Source organism: Fukomys damarensis, unplaced genomic scaffold, assembly GCF_012274545.1.
Source record: "Fukomys damarensis isolate Sample0158 unplaced genomic scaffold, DMR_v1.0_HiC HiC_scaffold_31, whole genome shotgun sequence".
NCBI classification, from domain to species: Eukaryota; Metazoa; Chordata; class Mammalia; order Rodentia; family Bathyergidae; genus Fukomys; species Fukomys damarensis.
In genome coordinates this window covers 2,231,038-2,257,609 of record NW_022900943.1, presented here as the reverse complement: position 1 = coordinate 2,257,609, position 26,572 = coordinate 2,231,038, and the positions used below count along the sequence as shown (strand labels likewise).

At 44.2% G+C, this 26,572-nt stretch overlaps 1 protein-coding gene and 1 long non-coding RNA gene across 2 annotated transcripts in view; one reads left to right on the top strand and one right to left on the bottom strand.

Moving 5' to 3' along the window:
- The window catches only part of Adamtsl1 (ADAMTS like 1), a 303,353-nt gene that overhangs the window by 35,959 nt on the left and 240,822 nt on the right, over positions 1–26,572 (top strand). The gene's annotated exons all lie outside the window — the stretch shown is intronic.
- LOC104866743 lies at positions 9,902–26,371 on the bottom strand. Its single transcript, XR_781526.1, has 3 exons — positions 26,353–26,371; positions 19,199–19,314; positions 9,902–10,078 (listed from the first exon to the last, which is right to left on the bottom strand). It is a non-coding gene; the product is annotated as an uncharacterized LOC104866743 (long non-coding RNA).

Below are 26,572 nucleotides of genomic sequence, written 5' to 3'. Positions count from 1 at the left end.
CATAAGTCCCAAGCCCATTAGAGCCCCAATAGGTCAGCCCCCACTGAATTTCAGAGTTACAATAGCCCTTGGCCTGAGGTGCTGGCCTCCACACCTGCTGGGCAGGAGACCTGCCCTTCAACCCGGGAGACCCACCCTGCCTGGCACCCATGCTGCTAGACTTTCCTGTGTCCTGTGTGTCCACCTCGTCAAATCCGCAGCGTTTCTAGTGGTGTGAGACTTATAAATCACACCAACCCCTTGTGCATCACAAGGGAACAAGTCATTGGGTGAGAGGCTGTTTACAGTCTTTCCTGGGTAACTGCATCTGTTCTGTCGCTCCTGCTTAGACAGCCAGTTGGACTCATGCATTGCATATACAATTCTTTAACACATGTGTTATCTGAGTCAGATTAACCTTTGAAAATCATCAAAGTGTTGCTATGCTTTAGCTTACAGTTTATCCTTCCATTTTCTCTTTTAACTTAAGTAACAAGGAGGAATCAGGCTGTACCCTCCACACTTTGCTTGGAGGCCTATGAGCTAAATATCCAAGTTTATTGGTATTAATTCTACTCTCCACTCAATGGTAGGACATAATTCGGCCAGTTCTCTGCCACCTTACAAAAAAGATCACCTTTCTTCTACTGACCAGTATTCTCTCTCTCTGCTTGTGTGTGCATTCTTCTTTCCTCTCCTCTCCTGCCCCCTTTCCCCTCCCTTTCCTCCTCTTTAACTGCCTTCCTCCTCCCTTTCCCACCCCCTTCCTCCCCCCTACCCACTTTCTCCTGTGGGATAGTGTAGCAAGAAGCCCTCACCAGATAGCAGTGCTTTGATTTTGAACTTCTCAGTCTCCAAGGCTGCTCTCTGCTTGTGTGTGCATTCTTCTTTCCTCTCCTCTCCTGCCCCCTTTCCCCTCCCTTTCCTCCTCTTTAACTGCCTTCCTCCTCCCTTTCCCACCCCCTTCCTCCCCCCTACCCACTTTCTCCTGTGGGATAGTGTAGCAAGAAGCCCTCACCAGATAGCAGTGCTTTGATTTTGAACTTCTCAGTCTCCAAGGCTGAAGAAATAAATTTCTATGACTTATAAATTACTTAGTCTCAGGTATTTTGCTATTTCGGCACAAACATACTGAAACGTATATTTCTACTCAAAAATCTCTTCAACCTGAAATTTTGATGTAAAGCACTTCAAATTCTTACAGGGTCAACCTGTTACACAATTCAATGCCACACCCACTACCAGGTGTGCAGGTACTTATTCAGCGGCCCTTCATGCTTACACCGAATCTGTATTAGTTTCCTAGGCTATTGTGACAAATACCTCATACTGGTGACTGAAACAACAGCAATTTTTCTCGCAGTTCTGGAAATTCAAAATCAAGATGTTGGTGGGGATGCCATCCCTCCATTGCCTAATAATGCTACCCTACCTTGTCTGAGCTTCTTGTAACCTCAGGACGTGTGAGTGTGTGTGTGTGTGTGTGTGTCTTTTGACCCCAGAACCCCAATTTCAGCTTCCTCTGCATCCTCAGTGTCTGTGTATCTCTGTACATGGCATTTTCTCCTGCTGTCTCTTTCTTTTCAGGATATAGGTGGAATTGGAATAGGGCCACCCGGAGTAAATATGACCTCATCTTTACTTGCTTATATCTGCAAAGACCTTATTTCCAAACAATGTCTCATTCACAGACACCAGGGATTGGTACCTCAATAAATCTTTTGGGGGACGCATTGTTAACCACAATCATATACACCCCTGTTTATTTGAATATAATACAAATATATACATGTATACATATGTATCCATACTATTTTGAGTACTGTATAGGATCCACCATGGACAAGTGTATTATGTGGTACATAGGGAAGGGTCTTTAAGTGAGGAAGGGGTGGCCGAAAAGACCAAACTAGTGCCTAGAATTGAAGAAGAAGGGTGAGGAGATGGAGGATGAAAGAGATAATTTGGGCCTGTGCCATGAAAACATGTAATGTATATTAAGAGGAAGGATGAGGTTTTATAGTATTCGAAGCAAAGTGGTGCTAATGAAATGAGTCAAGTGGATGAAAGACAGGCTGAAGTGTGTATTTTAGCAATAGTGCTCTGTCTTCAAGGAGGGAACGGATTGAAAGGAGGCAAAAATTGGTAGTGGGATAAAGAGAAAAGACTTTTGAGAACAAATCTGAAGACAAAAACCCATAGATTGATGATGATTAAATATAATATGAGAGAAATAATTGACAGTTGACGATGATGCCAAGGTTTCTAGTTTTTGCAAAGTATGGTGCTTCCATTTGTTGAGAAGTGTAACACAGGAGAACCATCTGGTATTGACGTGAGGCAACAATAAAGGTCAAGAGGACTATGACAGTGTACTTCCTCTCATGTGACAGTCACAAAGTAAATTTGTACCTTACCCCTCCTTCTCAACTCGATCTTCGTGAAGAGTTGAAAATTTGTTTCCGTTAAGTTTTAGAGTCACTGGTATATTTATGTATGATTAAAAATGTGTTCTTAAATTCTTTTCTATGAAAAAGTTAGATTACTAGTCAAATCAAAGTTTGTTTCTTGTAGGAAAAAGCTAGAGTCAAACTGGTAGATAGTGTTCTGAAGTTCCTTGAGGTATGCTCCCTGTTTAAGTAACTGAAGAATGTAGAAAGTGTCTTGCATAAAGACTTGCTCATCTCACAGGACTCTCTTCCCCCTCAGAAGTTGGATCCTTTGTTTATTCAAATACCATTACTGTTCATAAAGAGAATTTCAGTACTATATCTGAATTGTTTTCTATGTTGATGTTCAGTTCTTGAGATGGGAGACTTTCCATAGCTTCCATAGGAAAAATTTTTTGAAAGCTGCATCTATTTAACTTTTCCTTTCAAATTAATTGTACGTCGAGGGGGAAAAAAAATCGCTGATAGAGTGCTAACATTGATTTTGTTTTCCCAAAGAAATTCAATGCGGTAAATAAGGCAGAGTAAATCTAATTTAGAAAAAAAGTCCAAATGTTATCATTTTACTACTGGGGAGCTCATAGAATGTATTCAGACTTGTAACCTCGTGGTCTTTGGGCCGCTTCTATGTAATGACTTTATTTCCATTCTATGAATGAGGAGCCTCATACAGGCCACAAAACTACAAAGAGGCAAAACTATAACTTATATCCTATTATTTCTGTTATATGGCAGCCTTTTCTCTGCGGAGAAGACAGTTTACTAATGAGGCACAGTATTCCTGCATTACTAACATATAAGTCTGCACCCCTTAGGTAGATAAGGAGCCCCGTGGCCTAAGAATTCTGGGTTTTATTAAATGATTCTCCACCAAGATCTGACAACTTTCTTGATTCATTCTGTGACACTTCAGGCCGCTTGTTTGTAGGAACACTGACTGCATTAAATGTTCCTAATCACCTTTAAGGGTTCTGGTATTGTTAGTGACAGCACGAGTTTGACAGCCTCCAAGACCACCTCACTTCCGACACATACTTAAAGGAAGAGTCCCCAAGATGCTCCACAGATCTGATGATGCGTGAGAATTTGTAGAACTCACAGAAAGTTGATTCCATCATGGTTGGTTTATTGTAGCCAGAAGACACTGATTGAAACCAGCCAGGGGGTGGGGTGCAGAGATCTGGGTACAGGAGAACGCCAAATATGCTTGCATACCGTGTGTGACCCTCACTTCTCCCAGTAACAACGTGTGGCAGTATTCAGAGAAACTCACCCTGGGCTTGGTATCCAGAGTTTTGCTGAGGCTGGCTCACGAGGCGTGGCTGAATGCCTATGTGGCCCATGTTAGTCTTCAGTACCTCCAGAGGTCAGGCTCATATCATGTAGTCCAAACCCTCACCATTAATCACATTGTTAGAATAGACTATTTAGCACTGTGCAAGCCACCAGAGAAAGATGTTCTTGTTGGCCGTGGTATTGCGAAGGTGTGATGGTTCATCTTGATTGTCAATGTGATTGGTTTGAGAGGAACCTAGGAGACATACAGTAAAGCACACTTCCACGTCGGTCACACAGATGTGACCTTGGAGACCATGTCTGGCACCTGCCCCTTTCGTCTCTGGGCTTTTCCCCTGTGCACCCCTCTCTTATGGCTATGTGTGTCCCCCAAGCTTCACGCTTGTTCAGAGGAGCTGAGTCTACAGCGGGGTTCACTCGTGCTGGGCTGGGCCTGAGGGTGGAGCGCTGCCCTGTGTGACCTGCGTGAGAGGAAGGGGCAGGGAGATGCCATCAGCTTCCTGTCACTTTCGCTGATCTCCAACGCCATGGACTTTCTCCTCTGTGATGCCCCTCTGCCTTGCCACCTGCTGCAGAGCCAGCTATGGACCAAAACCTCTACAAACTGTGACCAAATCACCCTCTCCCCTTTAATCTGGGTGTCGAGTATTTTGTCTCACCACCGAAAGGAAAGTAACTAAGACTCTCTGAGGCCCTGTGTCCAACACCATCAGGGCACCCGCTTGGGGTTCGATGCCAATGTATGAACTTAGAGGACCACTCAAGCCACAGCAGCTGTGTCCACCGCTGCCATGGACGTCCAGAGTGGGCAAAGCGGCGGGCCTTGGGTTCATGCATGCTGGACTGAGAGATGGAGGCTACAGGGCATGGCTGCTAGTAGGTACGGGACTCCTTTGGGGTGGGACACAAATGTCCTAAACAAATTTTTGTATGGGTTCACAATTCCATGAATATACTGAAACCACTGCATTATATGACTTTAACTGATGAATTTTACATTATGTGACTTGCATCCCAAGAAAGACTTTTTTAATGTAGTACAGTGATTCGGGTCTGTGAGCTAACCCTAAAAACTCTACTAGCGTGAGCGTACCCACTGTACACAGCACTGTAACCCTAGGCCAGCAGGCTGATTGCTCCCATTCAGTGTTGCTAGCACAAGTTCTGACTCCAAGTTTTAAAACTGATTCTTTAAAGGGTGTGTGCTGAATGGATAGATGCTAACCTAGGCCACAAGCTGAATATCTAACCTTTTTTTAAGGTTAAACATGTGTGGATTTGAGAATATCTTTTCCCTAGGATAACAAATTCTCAACAAAGCATTGTTAGTTCAATCCCCAGTACCAAAAAAAAAAAAAAAAAAAAAAAAGGAAACAAAGCATTATCCACTTGTATACTAATTAACAGTGTATGATAATTAACCCTACTTAATTCACTGAGTGGTTTCACAGAAGCCAGTTTTTAAATTGAAAGGGAATTTGAAATCCCCTATTTTATACATAAAATGGTTTAACCAATTTTTACATTCGGCTAATCAAGTACATGAGTCTCACAGTATCCCATCTTTAAGAAGCATAAGGCACAAGCGAGGTACCCATCAGTAGTACATAATTTGGACTCGCGTTTTAGACATTTGGATACAAGCCTGAAGCCCACCTTTCAAACTTACTGTCTGTGTGATCACAGACTAATTTATTACCTTCTTTCAACCTCAGTCTTTTTCATCGATAAGAATAGAGACTACAGCATCCAATATTACTGAGAGCTGATATTTCTTAAGAACTAGTATGTCAAGCACCGTGCTAGGTAAGTGTTTGATAGGAGTCACTGCTTTAACCCTCACATGAACTGTGTGGGATATTGTTACAGTTATGTAGTTTAGCCAGATTAATACTATGGAATCATTCTCTCGATGAAGATTTATTGAGCCCCTTCTAATGCTTGGCATCACGACGAAATACTAGGCATGCAGCTCTGATTGCAGGACCTGTGAGAACGTGCAGGGCTCCCTGTGACTCTGAGGAGGAAGACGGGCTTTCGGGCACTGCTCTAAGGTGACGTCTGCCTCAGGGGCTCACCTGGTCCTTCACTCGCCCAAGAAAGTCCGTGGGAACTCACAGACAGGCAAGCCTGCTGTTGGCCCCTTTGTGTGTGGATGCTGTGGACATGCTGGCCAGGTAGCCTGAGGCCTTCTCTCTCATCTTCAGTTTCGTTTCACTGTGCTGCGCCCTGTGGCCACTCCACGCATGTGTGGACCAACAGTCAATAACTCTCTCTGTTGGCTATTTTTGTATCTTGGTTATCCAAACCCTCCCTAACTCATCACGCAGATTATTCATATTAATGTCTTTTTATGTCATTTAATATAGTTGGGGCTTGTTCTCATTTGCTTCAGGCTGTGAACAGAGTCTGTTTCTGGGGGCTTAAGTCTTCTGTCATATAGGAGGCTATGAGTAATTCAGAATGCAGGGTCCTTCCCGCTGCCTGTTCCTAACCCCCCCCATGGCTCAGGGGTTGGCTTCGAGACCCCCACAGATTTCTCTCACTGAGATAACTATTCATTTCCTTAGTATATAAGTTGTATACTCCAGATAAACCTTTATTAATGAAGTCATTAGAGTAAATGTACAAAATGCCAGGTTTCCAAAAGCCATAAATGTCAGTAAATACTGCAGTGTGATGTAGTTTCTTCCCTACTGTTCCTGCCATATAGTTTATTCCTTACTAGAATATAGATCTGGGGATCGTTTGCTCCTGCAGGATATTTCACAGTTTAATCAGGTGATCTTGCAGTCCTACTCATTTTAGTTCATTTAAATCTCTCTATAATTTAATTTGGAATCAAGTTTTTGGCCATAAAATACTAGTCTTCCCAAAACCTTCAAGTGCAACATATATGAAAGTTTTTTAGGATTTAACACTTTGTCCTTGGCTCAATTAAAAAAGGCAAGTTAAATTTAAAATAAGCAAAGTAGAATTGAGGAAGAATTTGGAGAATTGACATTTTATGACATTTCAAAATGTTAAAAATAAAAATCAAACATGAAAGACTATTAATAATTACACATTAGCAGATTGACATGTTTCCAAGGAAATATCATTAGATATAGAGAAAATTTTTAATGTTGCAGTGACTTTGTCATAATTCTTAATGAAAACATCAGGAACCTTCCAGATTTTGCGCCATGAACATAATTTTACCCAAGTTTTAGTGCACTCACGGTTACCAAAGACTCTCCTGGCATGACCCTAACAAGGCTGCTTTCCAGAATCATGAAATTCTACCAAAGCACCTAAAATTAGTGTAATATGTGCCACCTGTCCTTTCTGTTGCTGCTCGGGTTACACTGCCCTGAGGAGCCCAGACCGAGCAGGAACAAAGCATTTTTGCTACAGGCGGACTGCTTGTGATCCAAGAGGACACTTAGGAATCTGAGAAATCCAGGGAGAACGGCGAGAAAGGACCTGTGTGGTTAATAGAACGAGGCAGCCAAGACAAATTCCAAGGCCTGGGGGATATTTTGAAGCTCTGGAAAGCTCATCACAAGGCAGTTGCTTTGAAACAGACCCTGGGGAACTCACCAGATGAGTCTCTTAGAAGGCATGGGGTGACGGGACAGGGTGTGGCTCGCGCGGGTCTCTGAACGGGCAAGCGGCAAAGGCACGCAGACTCAAACCCAACTTCTGGCTCTAAGTTCTAGAGCTCTTTACTGTATATTAAATATGAGAGGGGGAAGGGGAAGGTGGAGGGGTGGAAGAGAGGAACTGTGTGTATTTAACAATCTTTAAATGAAAAGTTTGAAGTATTTTTGACTTGGATTATTTATTCACTTTTGTTAGTCGCTTTCATTACTGAGTACATTTTGGTCTGTCTAAATTTCCCTGTCCTGGCCAAATTATCACAGGAACATTCCATTCACTTAAAAATAGTTGCATTATAAAAGAAAATTCGCATGGAAAACTTTGCCAACAACACAACATTCCAAAAACATAGCACTCACCATTTCCATTCCCACAGAACAGCCAGATGCAGACCCACTGCACCGCCCGCTTAGGACTGTGACTGGGAACCAGTGTGGGTCCTTTGCCAGCAGAGCTGCAGGTGATTTAAAGAAAGAACAGAGATTGTAGGGAAAGGGCCGGCAGTAGGATGGGGATGGAAACAGGAAGAAGTGGCCAGGTCACATTAAAAAGAAAGAGCACAGCCAGTGTTTTATTGTCTCATGTTCAGCCTTGCTCGACAATAGTCCACTTCTCTGTGCTCGCGTTTGCTGCTATGGAGCACTCCTGCCTCCTCTCTGCTCCCGAGGGAGGACCCCAGTGTCCATGTCGATCCACAGAGGTGGTTATTTGCTTATCCACAAGTCATCTTCTACTGGCCAACATATACCATGTCTGTGCAAACATTTGATGTGATCTAAGAATGAAAAGCGTTTCTGTTCCATTTTGCTTTGCTCTGTAGAGGACCAGGATTTCCTACCAAAGTGAAGGACACGACGTGGCTAATGAAGGAGGTGAAGACTGGTCAGTGGAGAGGCAGGTGCCGGCTCCGGCCCTTCCTGAAGTTGCCTTGGGCTGGGCGTGTGGGCCAAACGCTGAGGATGGGAGCTTAGAAAGAAGAGGCATCCTGCCAGGGTAGGGGCCGCTGTTGCCTCCTGATGGGGCTTTTTTTCTCAGAGGAACATTTCTGTGCTCATTTCAAACACACTCCCTTTGGCAATGGGTAGGTCGAATGGCTTGATCAAGGCTGAGGGTTCAGCCTCCCCCTTCCCCAGGAGTGTCTCCAGATTTCCCTCTATAATTTCAAGCATGGCTTTTAGTTTTCTCCCCAGGTGATTTCCACAGCTCTGAAGTAGAAGTTGCAAACCAGCAGCCCTCCGGCCAAATAGAGCCCACTGATGACGTTGGTTCTACACGCACTGAGGTTTGCAAACACAAGAATTAGTTGCCAGTACCTAAGTATGATATTTCCATTCATCATTAAAACTCGTGTTGGAACATTGGTCTGCACCCACACGGCGGTCCTGTGATGGAACAGAAGCCTGCCTGCCACCTCACGTGGGCTTCTGTCTGGGAGCCTCTCCCCGGCACAGCTGCCCTGTAGCTGCACTCCCAACTCTCCCAGAGGGGTGCAGGCCAGCTCTGCCCTGTGCCCTTCATGACGGTCGGCAAGGCCATCAGTTTGGCTTGTTGTAAACACCAGTAGTACAGGGGATTGAACCCAGGGCCTGTGCACTGAGCAACATCACTGTCCCCAGCTTTTTTCTTTTTCTTTTTTGTGTTTTCTGCCCAGGCTAGGCTCAGATTTGCCATCCTCCTGCCTCAGCCTCCTAGAGTGCTGGAATGGCAGGCGTGTTTGGCCAAACCCAACTTAGGCTAGGTATTTCTAAGGAGTAGGAGAAAGAACAATCATTATAATCAAAGTAATGATGAGAATACTAAAGTAATCTCTCTCCTATCTGGCAAACTCATCACACCTCACGCAGCACTGAGTGTTTTGTGTGCCGTGGAACTCAGTCCCACCAGCTCCGTCCTTTAGCAAGAGAATCTTAACTGAAAATTACATCTCAACCTGTATACATGGTTCTTTCACAGTGGTCTCGTTCTTGGAATTACATCTTATTTATGTTATCCTTCGTCCCCTCGTGTCAGCATCACATTATCTTTAGCACCTACTGATTTTCAAATCCAGAGTATTATTGATTTGTTGTTAGTTTGCTCTGGTGTTACTCTTCTATTCCTTTTCATTCTAAATTCTCAGACCTGTAAACTAGCTCTTCTGCTTTTGACCCACTCCTTAAAAAAAAAAAAAAAAAAAAAAAAAAAAACCTCTGGGAATTACATCTCTTAATGTTTCTTTCCATATATTTAGTTCCAGGATATGAAAACCAGTATCTCTGCTGGTAACAGATGTACGCTCTATTTTTAGGATTCTTACAGTTCTAAGCAACAGAAATTCTCTCTAGCCTAGGCTCAAAGGGTGGGTTACTGAAAGGATGGAGACGGAGGACAGGAACATCAACTGTTTATTTAGACAAATGCTTATGAGTGACTCCACTAACTGAAGGGCCCGAGAAGTCCTCAGCTGCAGTGTGAAGAGGCTTGGCAGATAACCTGGCCCCAGTCAAACTTCTTTCTTGCTCTCCAGTCTGCGGATTCCCGGGAGGAGGATCTGGCCAAGATTTGATTCAGGGGTCCTGTCACTGACCTGATCACCGTGGCCAGGGCATGGAGCAACCACTGGAGCCTCTGGGGATTTCTCCAGGGTGCTGTGCAGGACTAAAAGAGGGCTTCTGGCTATAGGAATAATTTTATCAAGTGTGTGCCTTCATCTGTAGAGAAGTGTGCAGCTTCTGAAATATAGAGAAATTATTTCACAGAAGGTTCTTAAAAATTCAAAAATGTGCTTGATTAGAGATTCAGTCTGATCATTGTCCCATATATTTTTCTGTAATGGTAAAGAATTATGACAGTCAATCTACAAGTCACGTTAAAGTTCTCCCCTCTTTGCGGTTGTTAGTCATGGTAACCGGCGGCCGGGAGCTCTAAAATGGATGTGGTCTCGTGACCCACAGCTGCTGAGGAGGCTGGGCCCATCAGAGTCTTCCTTCTTCTCCGGGGTGGCAACTTTCGTGCCTCGGGGATGAATGGGGCGTGCTGGAGGCGCTAGGGAGCTGATGCTGACAGGCAAAGCGTGAGAAACTTCTGTTTGGTTCAGACCACACTCTGTCCTGCGGCCAGACGACCCCAGACTACAAGCAGGAGCGTCTCTCTTCTTCAGCCAGAAGTTCATGCGGATCTGAATGAGTTCTTCATGGGTCCCAGCAAGGGTCTCGTGGGGCTGTGAGAAAGAAGTCTGGTTCGCCTCCTAGAGGAGTGCGTGCAGTGCCGTACAGCGCTGACCTCAGGACCCACCTGGCGCAGCCTGCCCAGGCGGCAGGCCGGCTCCCATCTGGGGGCGCGGCCACGGCCTCCACTGTTCTGAGGGGTGCTGCACTGTGTTCATTCTTTGATTCACTGCTCACACCTCACCTTCCCCATCAACCCTTCCCAGGCCAATGCGGAGTCAGCCCCGTCTGTACCCCAAATCCAGGACATAAGGTTCTCTCATTCGTCCTTGCAAACAAGTGTGTCTGATGGGGTGTCCTCTGCTGTCTGTGCTCCTCGACAACCTGCTCCTACCTCTGGTGGCTGAGACTTCCCTTCCTCATCCAGAGCTGCGTGACGCGCGAGGAGAAGTGGATCAGATGAGGAGAGGCAGGAGCAGAAGGCAGAGAGGATGCTCAGTGTTTCTGTGTCAGTGAATTGCTCAGAAACCTTCTCTCTGAAGAGTCCATTGCTCTGCTTTGTCTTAGAGCGGAAGGAATTTTCTAGGAGAGCAAACTGAGTCACTTGAATTATTTCTGATAATATTTTTATGTCAAATGAGAACTTGATTTTTTTACTTCTGAGGAGTATCAGAGAACAAGTGTTCTAAAAACACATGAACAGCTCTCTTCACTTCTCCAACTCTTACAGTTGCATTTGCTGCTGCTGCTGCTGCTAATGTTGTAATTAATAGCAGTGGTAGCTACTGCCATTATTAAACTGTAAGAGCTTTTTATTTTTCAAAACAACTTTTGAAAGTGTGATTGGTCCTGCTTTTCAGATAAAGAAGCCAAGGCACGGAGAGATGAAGTAACATGGATAAGCCGTGCAGCTCAGGAGTATAGAATTGGAATTCACATTTCCATCTTTCCAGCTCCAAGGCTGTGTGCTGTGCCATGCTGCGTTAGGCTGTGTTATACAGTGCTGTACCACGCTGTGCTAGTCTGTGGGGTGGTGTGCCGTGGGATCCACATAAGTCTTGCTCAGTGGAAAAACAGCAAAGTCAAACACGTGGGACTGCACATCCACACCTCAGTAGGAGGCTGTGGGACCAGTTGGTGGCAGAGTGCAAAATGTCACTACAGACTTCCGCAAGAGCAAATGGACGTTATAGCTTATGTTTACTTTTACATGTGTATTTAATTACGCAGTTCCATCTATGTATTCCTTGTATTAATTATTTGTGTCTATCAGTCTTGTGCCTTCTCCTCTTTTTTATCTTGGTGAAACCACCATAGCATACAATTTACCATTTTAACTGCTCTTGAGCACAAGCTCAGTGGCATCAGGGCAGCAGGTGCACCCCCTGCACAGCGCCACCCTCACCCATTGCCAGGGCAACAGAAACCCACACCCGTTAAACACTAACTCTGCTCCTCTGTTCCCCAGCTCCTGGGGCACCCATTCTACTTTCTGAGTCTAGGAATTTGACTAAAGTGGATTTTATCAAATTGACCTTTTGTGCCCGGTTCATTTCCCTTAATACAGTATAATACCTTGAAGCTTCATCACCGTTGCAGCTCATGTCCTGATTCCATTCTTTTTCTCGTTGAATAATACTCCATCAAGTACACATGCACCCTTTTGATTATCCCTTCATCTATGGGTGGACATTTGGATCATTTCCTTCTTTTGGCCGTTTTGAATAGTGCTGTTATGAACACAGGCACGTAAATAGCTATTCAAGCCCTTACTTTCAGTTTTCTATAGACGGAAATGGAATGGCTGGATTATATTTTAAATGTCTTAACATTCTGAAGAACTTCCATACTGTCTTCCACAGCAGCCGCTCAGCGCAATCCTGCTCCGCGAGGGTGCTGAGCGAGCCTCGCCCCCGAGTCCTGGAGATTGTGAGGCCAAGACTTCCTCGGCTCCTCCCGGGTGTTTACAAATACTCAGGCGTGGAATTCCTCTCCCTCTATTCTTCCTCCCTTTTTCCCCTCAGCTGCTCCCAAGTGCAAAAAATAACCATGAAAATAATGAGATGCAGGAAAGAAGTAGGGGCACAGCTGCGCTCCTTCACACACCAGCAAGGTGTTACGGGGAAGGCAGCCTGCGTGTCTGTGCAGATGATTTAGAATTGCAAGTACAAGTCCGGCAGACTGAAGCCACGTACGCATTTAAAAAACTAAAATGAAAAGGGAACTTTTATCTCCTTACTATCTAATTAGACCCAATGCATGGCATTGTAGTTGAGAAAGCATTTTATGTCTAAAAACAAGAAAAATGGCATGCTCTTGCAAAAGTTGAGCATAATTTTTCAGCTTTCATCTTAAAGATTTAGATTATAACTTCAAAATGTTTAGACATAAAAAATTTTTAAATGGACAGAGCTCTTGTCACCTGTAGTTCTTGTCACCAGCTGAGCACTTGGTTCAGGAACGCTAGTGACGGTGCGTGCGTCCTAAGGGAATGGTGCTCATAAGCAGCAGAGAACTCCGGAGAATTAGTCCACCGATGAGATCGCCTGCCTTTGGCCGAGCCTCTGGGCGGATTTCCTAGTGTTGCCTTTGCCCTTGCTCTTCTCTTCCCGGGTTCCCTGGTGGAACAGCCCCCGGAGGAGTCGGAGGGGACGGCAGATCCCGGCTCTGTGCCTGCGCTTGCATTGCCCCTGCTGCTGTGATTTCTTACTTTTGTGGACTTTTGCAAGGTCTCCACACAGAACCTAATGTAAGAATGTCATGCTCAGGAGCTTTCCAGATATTTATTTTGCCTTGAGAGGGGTCAGAGTTGACAAAGCTTTGTATTCAAATCAGCCTCCCAGACTCGGGCCTTTGGGCCCTGACCCAGGCTGGGAGCCGATCGGAGGAGGGCACTGCTGTGTGAGCCGTGTGCCCTGGAATCCGTGCTGTCTCCCTGGGCCCTCTGTGCGGACCCTGTGTGGCAGGAGCCAGACGTTCATGCTGGGGTCGGAATCCCGGGGCATGCAAGCTGGGTTGGCCTCCAGCCTCCCGGGTGGGAGCTGTGTTTGGGCTGAGTCTTGTCTGTTTCCCATCTGGAGCCTCTCGCTCCTCCCTTCTCCCTTCTCCCCAGCCCGCAGGGATGTTGTTCCTCCATTCAGATAGTGAGCCAGTCAGTGTGGAAGCCAGGCTGTAGGGAAGAACTGAAAACAAGTTTGCGTTTGCGAGGGGCCAGAGGTGTCTTCCTATTATTGGAAAAAGCCTGGGAACCTTTTTGGAAGTTCCTGTCTCTGGGAAACTAGCCTTTCATCAGCGTTTCCTGACTGCCTATGGGCTCATGCTGAAAACCAGTCCACGTCAACATCATTGAGATGTTAATGGAGGGCTAACCTTTTACATAGGATGCCAAGCACTCTGAAAGTCAGCTCTCAGCGGTGTGGTTTTCAGGAGTACATGTGGTGCTGCATCAGCTCCCCCAGAGCACTCGCTGCTGGCTTCATCCCCCCAGGGTATAGGGACTGCAGTAATGGGAAAGGTGGGTTAGAAAGAGGCTGGAATCCACATTCTGGTGTTTTTAGGTCAGTGACAGGGAGTTGCTTGGCTCTGTCACTGTGTGGGCTCGGAGTTCAGTTCATTGTGCAGGTCTGGAGGACTCCTGAAAGTACCTGACCCAGGAAGGTGCAGCACAAATGTCATCGGACTTGCCCTGCTGTGCTCTGCTGCATGAGACTTGCCCAATGCCGTGGTCTGTGATTTCCTAACATAGTTTCCTACCCTTTGAGGTGCCTCTGCTTCTGCCTGCCAGTCTTTCCTTCCTACTTTTCTGTCAACTCTGATGCCACCAGCATCTGCTAGCTATGAAGTAGGTGCCCAGTTGACTTCAGCAGTGAAAACCATACCCTGCTGAGTCAAGTCATGTTTTTATCTTAGGGAGAAATAAAAACTCGCCATTGAACTAGCCATACACAGTTTGCTCTGGCATGATCATTGAAAGAATTTAAGAAACTGAAGTTGCACATCATCTGAAAATCAGCTCCTAAGCGTCCTGGGGAAGACTGTGTTCCTACAAACTCACAGAGTGATACTAACGAATGCTTTTACCTCTCTTCAATGTGTGTTTCACTAAGTGATTCCCTGAATGCCAATATCTATAAAAACAGTTCAACATTAATGGTAGAATTTCATTATTGAAAAATGGCATGTAGACTAGGTCCCCACTATACCAAGAAGTCCTTTGAAATAACAACACTTGGAAATTTTAAATACAATAATGAGATCATGATTTTTCATCTCACACGGTGTTTGGTAGACCCAACCTTACAGAACTTTTCTCTAAGACTTTTCTATTTAGATTCACATAGATATATTGAAAGGATACAAGGACTATTTATAAAATATAATGCAATTATCTCAAATTGCAGGCTTTATACATAATGCATGCAGAAGAACGGTTACAGTGTAGTCAAATTAGAACTGTCACATGAACGATACAAGTTTAACATTCCTTCTCTTCTTTGCCCATGGCCATCAGGAATCAGGTTAGTGCGCAAAAGCAGGCAATCTGAATATCTTCGGAGGAATTAGAAAAATATATGCAGGTTTTTGTGTGTTAAGATAATGCTTTCCAAATAGCTAGGGAAAATTGACTGAAAAGCAGTTGCAACTGCTACAAAAAAACACATTTTAAAAGATTTCTAAATTTGAATATTCCTATTACCATGTGGTTAAATTTTGCTCTCACATTAGGCAGATGCTGAGGAATGATGGGGACTGAAATGGAAGGCTTGAAAATAGAATTCTCCTAGAAACCCTCAGATACTCGGGGAGGCTTTACATTCTAAGCACAGCACTGGGTCTTTTTATATGTTATTGTATCACGTCCTTACATGTCTTATAAGACTGATACCATGTCCTTCTGTAACTCAGCGGAAAACAGACTGTGATGTACTCCAGAAATGGAGTCATTTGTAGTCCCCACCGTGTCACTTGCATCTTTCACAGCCCGGGCTACACATCGTAAGAGTTTTAGGACCATGCAACATGGATTCTTGGAAGAAGGAATGATGTTCCAGGGAAATAAGTGCCCAGGGAAGTGAACATGCCAATGAAATACTGGGGTAGAGCACTTGTGACAGAGGTAGCTTTCCAGGAGAGGGAGTCGCCTGTGCCAGCTGCAAGGCTTGTGGTGCACTGAGGGTCAGGCCCGGACTCCATTTATTTTGTGATGTAGTAACAAGCATATATTTTTCACTAAAATAATTTTGTGATTCCAGCCTCTGTTGTATACCATGGCTTACTCCTCTTGGAATAGCCTCAGAGTGATACCTTTTGGCTTCTCAATCTGACCTGCATGCTTCATACAAGCATTGGAACCATCTGGACAGAAACTGAAAGGCATTTTGCAGATGATGTTTTCTCAGGTTTTCCTCTAGAGAGCCAATGTGCATGGCCAGAAAAGGCAGGAGAGAGCCCAGGAAGATGAAAGCAGGTGAAACATGTGCACTGAGGACACCTCTGATGGACTCTGGAGCACGGTACTGATAGCACCTCGGCGAAGCTTCACGTTAGTATACAATGATGTGTCCGAGGTCGACTTGAGAGTCACAAGGGCTACTCACTTCGGGGCCAGCAGTGCCCGAACAGTTATAATAGGAGAGTTGTCTGGGATGTAGATCTCTCTCTCTCTCTCTCTCTCTCTCTCTCTCTCTCTCCCTCTCTCTCTCTCTCTTCAGACATATCTCTTCTCACCTTTCCTTTTTATTCTTCTTTTGCCCTGGCAGACAAAAATAGCAGGATACAGTTGCCTCTGGAATACTGACTTCAGATAACACACCCAGACATGGAAATGGAAGTTTTATTGTATGTAGAATTTTGGTGAATCATTGGCCATATCTGGAATTTTGAGCTTTTTAGATATACATTTCCACATACGTTCCACATGTGTAAGTGGATCCAGCCCTCGTAGTACAAAGCTGCCTTGCGGTGGCTTCCTAAGCAGACACATTCCACCAGGGTCCACATTTGTGCCAGGCCAGAGGACCAGCTGCTACCCTTTCTGCTCAACAAAAGACTCTTATGTTTGGAGAAAGACTATAGATTGCTGTACGCTGGCAACAGGAGGGAGTCTGAGCTGTGATGTCAAAGTACACCATGATGTCACCACGATTCACAAAGAGTTACAGTTTGTACCACGTGAAGTCAGGCCAAATTCAACACTTTCCCTCTGGGGTGCTTCACAGTCTGAGAGACAGAAGCAAGGCCAGAGGTCAGGGCTTTGTATAATTTTGTTTCGCCTTCTCCAGATGCCCTAATTTTGGAAGCAGGGGAGGGAGAAGACAGCCTGTTGAAGAAAAGTCCCCTGGCCATCTGCTGAGAATGAATTCTAGGGCTTGTATGCACAAATGTCTACACAAGGTTAATTCTGAAGATTTCTGCTGAAGACTACTAGATAAACAAATCTGTAAAAAATAATAATAATCCATATGTGTCTGGCCATACATTTACTCAAGAATTTGGCCAAGATCCTGAAATAAATAAGACAGGTAAAAGCAAATCAGACTGGAACATCTGAGAGTTTCAACGCAGGTTGTAAGTAAGTCACTCGTTCTCTTTTTTTCCATTTGCAGTGTTGATCCAGATATTGGATGGATTAGATTCCTGACCTCCAGAAAGGCAGTCCAAGGAACATGCTTACACATGTAGCTCTCTTTCTCTCTCTCGTCTCATACCCCTAATGCTAGCGTCTCCCTTTTTGTCCACTTACTTTGTAATGTGAAAAGACCCACACTGCAGAACCAGTGGACGTGAGGCACTGCTCTCTAGAACTGCGGTGAGAGCTGATAAGGAGATACAGACATCCGAGAGGATAGAGTTGTACTCCAAAAGCAGCACCTGGCCAAGTCTCCTTCCCTTGAAGCCTCCTAGAGTTTAACCACAGAGGTTGTTATAGCCCTGATCCTTCAGCAGAGGTGCGAGCAGGTAGGGAAGTAGGAAAACAGGCTCTTGTCCAACCAGGTGGCCGGCCAAAGGACTCAAGCTCACACAGGCTAAAGGGAGGGGTCAGACTAGGGTCTCCCACACCGAAGTCCATGAGGAAGGCCCAACCGGGTGCTAAGGAGCAAGGACAGCTGAATCTCCGATCCAGGGATGATGCGGGAGCTAAGGCATGCAGCCCAGAGCTCCGCCTGTTGGGGAAGAGGTCTGAGGGAACTCACTTGGGGGAATGAGCATTTACATGTGAAGGCAGCTCTAGAACAATGACAATGGATCAGAGTAGGATCCATACTTAAAGATCATTCTCTACTTTCTCTTTTGGTCTTTAGAACCAGTGGGATAGAATTTAAATGGTGATGATTGTTATATTGTAGATTGAGACAAAGAGCAAAAGTCTTTGAAGTCATAATATATCCCTGTCATCTCTGGCTTGGCTTTTGCTTTTGGAATGTATTCATTCATTCAACAAATATTTATTAGTTGTTTGTTATACACGAAGCACTGTTCTAGGACAGTGAACAAGATGTGCAAATACCTCTGACTTTGTACTCACATCCTATTAGGGGATAAAAAATAAACAACCTTAATATATATGTATATTTGAATGTATTATAGGAAAAGTACCTTAGAATAAAAAGAAACAATGAAAAGTAATGGGTCTGGGGAGGGATACAGCTTTCAATTGTTTGATCAAAGTAGGTCTTAGCAAGAAGGTGAACATTTTCTCCAGTAAAGACTGGGGAAGAGTACTCCACTCAGCAGCAATAGCCGGGCTGTCCTAGGATGAGAAGGAGCTCAGGACTCTGGAAGAACAGCTGGGAAAGTGAGCCAGAGAGGAGAAGGATGAAGTAGCACCCTGTGGGCCATTGTCAGGACTCTGGAGACTGCGCAGGGAATTGATTAGTCCAGGTAGTAATTGCCAAACTCCAGAGGAGAGAGTGCCAGAAAAAAAGAGAAAAAGCACCACACTCACATACTTCCCCTAGGGATGAATAGCAGTGATTGATATTCTAATAGGCATCAGCCACCTTGGGCAGGGACCAAGACCTCCCAAGCCCATTCCTTTCCCAGAAGTCATTGTTCCATGTCTCCTTGCTACATGACCCGCTTCCCATTTGATCCCATGGAATCAATTTTACCTAAGCGACTATACTTGCTGTAATCTTATTGGCTGATCACAGTTTGTCCCACCTCGTGATTTCCCATTGGATCAATATTGTTACCTAAGCAACAATATTTATACTCTTATTAGTTGACTGTAGTTTTGTCCCACCTTGAGTCCACCTTACCTTGTGGCTTTGCTCAATAAAACACCTTTGAAAAGTGGGGTGGGTGGGCAACCCACTTTCGGGTCCCCCTTCTGTCTCTCTTAGACTGAAGCTGTCTTTCTCTCAATAAATTCTTCCTATTCTTAACCTCTTTGTTCCTAAATTTTTTTCTTCGATTTTAGAGAACACAAACTCCTGTGTTAGATATCTAGAAGGTTGGGAGTTGCAGTATTTCTCTTCTTTGGATTACTTGGTGCCCTATATCAGTAGGCGCTACCCTTTACCCAAACAGCCTGTTGGTATTCACCAGCATTTCCCTTTGGATTGTATGTGGCTGTTGAACAAAAGCAACTCTTTTTGTTTTGATCATCAATCATCCCTCAAAACAAAACAAAACAAAACAACCCTGCCCATACTTTCAAAGCTACTGGCTGCAAGGACCCACTTATTTCCTGGCGCTCCACTGCCATCCTTAAAGTGACAGGCTGTGACTTGCTTTCAGTGGCAGGGATGACAGAAGCGTGTGTATCCTCCCTCCTGTCTTGATTGTGATTCAAATCCCTAGGAGGAACACAGGATGTCACACATAGGGTGATTGATTTCTCATTGTTGACAGAGTGCTATTGGCAACTTTGTCTCCTGCTGATGTGATCTTGGGCTCTTATAACCTTTTTGGATCTCAGTTTTATTTTATAAAATACACATGATTTTAACTAATCTTCAAAATTATGATAAGAATTAAGTGAGAAAGTATATATTCTACCGACATATAGCGTGTATTCAACAAACCCTCACACATTTTCCCTCTGTCTTTTTCCTTCTGTGGTCCTCTGACCTTGATTCCTCATGACCTTACTCTCTTTCAACACTCTTACCTGTTTAGAGGAAATGATCCGATTAAGCCCATTTGCTGCAGATTGAGACTGTGCCTACAATTTTTATGTATTCCCCATAGTACTGTAACTGCCACCTGATGCCTTAAGCTCAGTTGATCTGGTTTAAGTATAAGCAACGACCTCATGTGTTACTCCTCCCAAGGGTATGTGAACAACAAACAAAGGAATATATGAGTGTTTCTCAACTTTTTGACACAAAGGCATCTCTTATTATTTTTTCTATGGACCTTGTGTTTAAGAAGTTTCCATCTATTCCAAACTCTGCAAATATTAAGTAATAATTTGTTTTCCCATTTTATGATTTAAAGACTTGAGTGTGCAATTAAAAGCTAAATGCAGCCAGGATCGGGACTCAGCTTGTGTGTATAATGAGAGGGCTGGTGTTGTGGTGATCTTGTGTGGTTTTATTGCAGGTAAATGTATTTCCATTAGGCTCTTGGAAATAACTCTCAGGCTACTGTTAACACCTTTGTGTATAATTGGCGATCCTATTCTCCCGTATTGGAAACTCGAGTCGTAAACCAAAGAAACAAGTGCGTAAACGAGGAAATCTGGGCACCAAAGGCGAAGGTGCCGAGTGGGGAGGTTTGGTGTGTGCGTGCGTGGGGGTGGTGCAGAGGGACCGGTGAGGAGGGCTGTGTCTCTGCACCTAGCATTAGTGCTCGAGTCACGCGTCACGGTACGGCACCTGTTCGTCCCGGTGAACGTGCCGAGCGCTGGCCACGTTGGTCTTGCTAAGCACATTCACCTTTGTTATCATCCCCCATTGCCAGGTATGTCCCTGTATCCCTTTCCACAGTCATTAACTCCACAAGCAGCCTCCAAGATGGACTCTTGTGTCTTGCTCTTTGACCTCAAGGAAGCTTCTGGTCTGAACCTTGATGTTATAACCTGTACTTGAAATCGCTCAACTCTTACCTAGTGTTAGTAGAGAAATAATATTTGTGGAATACTGTACAACAGAGGCCGCCAGTTCAACTCTGACATGGTAAAGTGGCACAGTGTCCTCATGTGACAGCCATGGTCTACTAGATTTGGCTTCTAGAGTACAATGGCTTGAAGTATCTGGAGCCACAGGAAAGCGCCCTGGCAGAGAATGCTGTACAGGTGTCAGCAATGCCTGTCACAGGTCTTAGCAGGAGAAACACAGCTGTGTGCCCTGTGCCCCCAGCCTCACCCCAAGTGCTCTGAAGACCCTTGGTCAGCTCAGAATGTCCAGTGCTTTGTACTTGGGTGCTTTGGTCTGGATTCTTAAAATGTGCTTTTATCAAATCTTCTCTGACCATCGAGGTCAGTGAGGGCCAGCTCTCTGAAACTTGCTTTCGTTTGCTCAAATGTTGGTGCATTGTTATACACCTTTGTCTTTCAGAAGACTTACAGGAGAGCCATACATAGAATGTTGGTACTTCGAGTAATTATGGTTCTCCTGTGCCATAATTCATTTATCACAGATGTTTACTGGGTCTTCCACGAGAAACATATTACTTACAGATTTCTGAAAGGATTCAGTAGGTGCCCTTTTTGTGACTTTTATGAGTACCCACTTTTTTGTATTGTAGGGAGCGTGCATACAGCTATGTGACACCCCCCCCCATCTAACACATGGATAGGGCCTGGCAGGGTGCACTGCGTGTGCTTCCTCACTTCCAGCTGTATTTTTCTCTTTCTCACACTTATTTTTCTCTGTGCTCCATCTAGCCATTTGAAAATGTCCATTATACTAATCAAATGCATATACTGTAAACCTTTTCATAAAAAGGTTAAGAATGAGCAAATTAATCACCATCTGAAGGTAAGCTTGGAGACATACTACCTCCTCTATTTATTGGCGTTATGAGGAAGGGAGGCAGGACAGATGTCAGAGCATTGTGATGAGAAAGCTTTGTCCGGATTAAATGATTACAGGAAAGACTGGCCGTGATCGGATTTACAGCTGAGTTTTCCATATTTGTCTTTACTGGTGCTGGGACACAGGGGTTTCAGAGTGTCTCACCTCATGGCATGGATGAGAGAAGGTTGACATCACTGGCCCAGTGTGTGACGCTAGGAGTTGAGGTCCTGTGGAAACCATTAGACCTGGAGCCAGTGTGAACCCATCTGAGAACACTGGCCTTGGCGTGGTCTCTGCTTATGAATTACAGCCATTTATCTTCTCCAGATTCGTGCTGCTCTTCGTTTGTCCTTGGACTTCTAGTGACATTTTCTATCAGTATTTAAATGTCTAGACACTTCCGGTCTTGGGTTTTACCTTTTCATTTTCTAGTTTTATACACCAAGGAAGAAACTCCTGTCAACTTCCCCTGCAGGCCTGAACCCTAACACCTGCACAACACACTGAAAGTCTGAGAGCCAGCAGACATGGATGCTAGGGGTCGTAGATTTCTATTTCACACATTTCCTGGCATGAACACGACTGTCTCATCAGGTGGCTTGTACTACTGGTGGTACAAATAGGTCTAATCACTTTTATCAGTCTTTTTGCTAATAAAAAGCTGCCCAGTGGAGCAGCCATTCGTGGACCAAGGGTTGGTCATGCCCCCAGCAGTGACACGTATGAATTAGGGCCCTGTGGTGAATGTGTTCATATCCCCGTCCCTTAGTAAATCCTGAAGAATTAAGAAAAATCAACAGTAGTAAGTATGTGTTCTACTTAAAAGTAAGACCAAAGATTATATGTCTGTGTACATGTAAGCATATATTGTGTGTTACTGATTTAACAGCATTGAATGTGCCTCTGAAACACAAAATGCTATGTGAAGCAGCAGAAATACAAATATGTGTTATATATGCATTCATGCCTACATATTGCATGTGTGTATTTATATATGCATACATGTACATATATATTTATATATAAAAGGGCACAAGAAGCATATGTGTAAGATATAAAAGCAAGAATCAATGACTCTGGGCATGGTGGCATACACCTGTAATTCTAGCACTTGGACAGCTGAGGCAAGAGTATCATCAGGAGTTGGAAGCCAGCCTGAATTACATAGTGAGACCCCATCTCATTACCAAAAAAAAGAAAAGAAATTTGATGATTTAGTAATAACACTTAGACAAAAAAATTATTAACCTTGGTAAGTCTCAGGGTACTGTTTTTTCTTTTTCTAAATTGCTTCTCACATTTTTAAGTAACCCTAGTTAAACATTTGATAAAACAAGTTACATCCTACAATCATTTTAATGGTAAGAGGTTAGACACCCTACATCCAACTAACACCTAGTAGGCAGAATATCATAAAGCTGTACTAAGCCAAAATATTTATTTTCTACCGTTTGCAAAAAGATTCTGTGCAGTTGCCAAAAGTAGTCGTGGTTCTTATCTCAGTCTAATGTTTTGTGCTGAATGGGCGGTTGGGAACTTGGTGACCTGAACATTGCCTTTCATGCTGTTTCCCTAGTAATGAATGTAGGTACACTTGGGAAATCATCTCTGAAAGTGCTGTCCCTGTACATTGTGTTCATGCATTGGGACAGAGAATTAGATCTGGCTTCTCACTGTCACTTATGGCACACCTGTTCCTCTGTGCACACAGATACACACACACACACACACACACACACACACACACACACACATTTTTGCATTAATGATCGCAGCCTAAGTTTGCCCATCTATGACCCATGTTTGAATTATTAGCCAGCGACTCTACTTGGTGCTTTGTGTACTATTCATTCACCAGCATTAAATGTACATCTCAAGTATAAATGCTCTTTACAGTGACAGAAATGCAATGATTACATAGGTTCTTGACTGACCCATTGTCTGATGTAAAGACAAACAAGTTAATGATAATTCAATAACAGTCATATAACAGCGTGTGCTGGGTGGGTATAAAAGAAATACCAAATGGTGGCTTTAACACCCGAGGGATTTATTCTGCCCCCCCAGAAGACGTGAAGGTGTAATCCTCCCAAATGGAGAGCAGGCCCCAGGCTCTGTTTCTCCTGCTTCTCCATCCTTAGTGTGTGACTTCCATTCTCAAGCTTGTCTCATTTTTTAAGAGCATTCAAAAGCCAACAAGAAGGAAAGCAGAGGGCAGAAGGGGACCTTCCTCAACTAAGCCGGCTTCTTTTAAGTGGCCTTGCCAGAACATGAAACACTTTCATTTTTATTTCAAAATGACAACTGCTCGCATGACCATGAGAGATGCATCCTCTGGGGTCAGGCTTTTGCCGTCCCAAATAAAAAGTCACTCTGTTGCAAGGAAAAGAAAGAGAAAGTAGGAGAAGACAGACACCCAGCCATGTGTATCTCATGAAAGTGTGAGCAGAAGGCCAAGGCAGCATGAAGCAATGGAGCAGTTAACTTTGGAGTTGTCAAAGGTAGGGCTGAGGGGCAGATGCTCCATTTGGGGTTGAAGGGTAAGTAGGAGTTATCCAGCTGATCCAGAGGATTCAAGATAGAGATGGTCGTATGTGCAAAGGCACAGAGGCACCTGGAGTATAATTACCCATTCAGCCCATTTCTGCATTCCTAGGTATTTTTTCTCTGTTATTAATAGTAGGCCCTAAAGTAACAGTTTAACTAATTTTTAATTAATGGTCATTCAAGATCAACAGATTAAGATATGTCAAGAGCGATTATCTTAATATAATTCTACTTTTCCACTTGGACAAAAATGAGAACACTTTATCTGATGCTAAAGTATCCACCTTTTAAAAATTATTGAGTTAGAATAGTTTGCCATCTTGATACAGAGAAAAAAAGAAAACCAGTTGTTTTAAGGAGACATTTGTCTTTTGACTCCGAGGTTAAACGATGCCCATTTAGGAGTGGCCTGGTTCGCCCTGGGCCCACAAGGCCATGCTGAGTGTGCTGCTCTGGGGACCAGGCCAAAGGCACTTGAAAGTCTGTTCCCTCTCATTCAGCTGTTCCTAATACAACTGCTACTTCGGATCCATGAAGCTGACGTGTTCTTTTCTTAAAATGGTTTTGGACCCATAAGAAATCTTTAGGATTAGAAAGGGATTTTTATGACTATCCCCTTTGGCTCTATTTGAGACATGAGAGTCCACTAAATTTTTTCCAGAGAAACTTAAGTCCTTAAATCCTTGAGAAACCTGAAATTTCTGTAATGTAAGGAGTAAACCCAGCAAGGTTTGAGGTGTCTGCTATATAAATTCACATGCCCGCTGCCCGCCTTGCCTTCCACACAGCTGAGAATCCCAAAAGACTGAGTCCATTTCTGTCCAATCCCAGACACAACAGGACAGTGGACAATTCTTTGAATGCTGCTTAAATTAAGATTATCATACTTATTCAAAGGGGTCTATCTGATAATTTAGTCTTGTGACTTTGGATTTCACTTTGACGCCAATTAGTCTGAGGTGTTTCTGGAGGACGCAGCCCTGCCCTTCCGCTGCTAACCCCTGTTCTTCATTGTTTCTCAGCTCCACGCTTCTCTTCAGTCCCGTCTCCACTGGCCTCTCCGACCAAATACACTCTGAACTCTGTGTCCCCAGCACACCATGTTTCTGTACCTTCCAGGTTTTTTCACGCCTGTTCGCCTTTCGTTCTGATTATCTGAGTAATATCTGCCTCCCTTGCTACACTATAAATTCACGAGGGTGGGCCCATCCGTGCCTCAAAACTCACCTCTGAGTTTTGCTCTTGTGCAATCTCTGGCTTAGAGCAGGGCCTTGATAAATGTCGCTGGGCTGGTTCGCATCTACTCCAAACGTGGGAGTAAACACAGAGGGGATCCATTGTGTGGAGGTCCACGCTCAGGCGAGAATTCCGAAGATAATTTTACCAGAGTTCCATGGAGATGCACCACGGAAGTCTCAACCCAGCCTGTCCTTGGCCCAGCGTGGAAGAAGCCAGGTTGGATTCCGACTGCAGCCCTGAGTCGGCCGAAGTAAACTGCAGGAGGCAACAGGCCCTCCTTTGCCCCCACTCAGAACTCAGCACCCCCTTCCTGCTTCTCTGCATTTCAAACAATGTGTGGCTGTGGAAGGAGTTGTTGCTTTGTCTCCGTTTTAAAAGGTATTTTAAAGGAATGATACGCATTACCACATCTTAAAAATAAGAGTACAGATATAAAAAATGGTAAATGCAGTAACTATAATTTAAAACATTTGCTTGAATACATCTTTATGGTTACTACTGTGAGGTACAAAAGAAAGCGCAAGCCACGAAAAAAGGCAAGGTTTTGGAAAGCAGGATGAACCAAGTTTCTGAAGCTAAGCCCTTCTGAATGATAGTCGAGTTCTGATTTTGTCAAAAAAAGTAATTGAAATAGTTTGAGAGTGGAGTAAATGTTTTGGTATTAATTCATACTAAAACAGTAAGATGTGTAGTTTAGATGTTTTTTAACTCAAACATTGGAAAGAGAGTAAGAAAGAGTAATTCACCCACTCACTTTGCAAATCGTGGCTTTGTCAAGCCTGGTTTGGACTAAGCATAAATGTTTGGCTAGAAGAGCTGCATTCAGGTCTTGCCTGGCTAAGTGGCCTTGGGAGGAAGTGTGGCCTCAGTTATGAACTGAGGCTGCCCTAGGGTCTCGAGTGAGACTGCAGTAGGGCAGGGCCAGGAGCAGAGCACGGCCTTGGTACCGGTCTGCCCATCTCCACACACACACACACACACACACACACACACACACACACACACACACACACACACACACACACACACACACACACACACACACACACACACACACACACACACACGCACACACGTTAATCTCACCTCTGTCTGTCAGCTGTTCTGTTTCTCTTCTCTTAGATACGGTGCCAGATAGAAAAGGAAATGTTTTCATTGTTATGTCACAGAGGTATTAACACAGTCCGCTGGGCAGCCTTTAGCTGTTTGGAATCGATGAAGGCAACACACAAAGCCTTACCCTTATGCCGCTGATGTTCTAAGGAGCAAACAGAGAGAGGAGATCTTCCGAGGGAGGCTTCTTGCT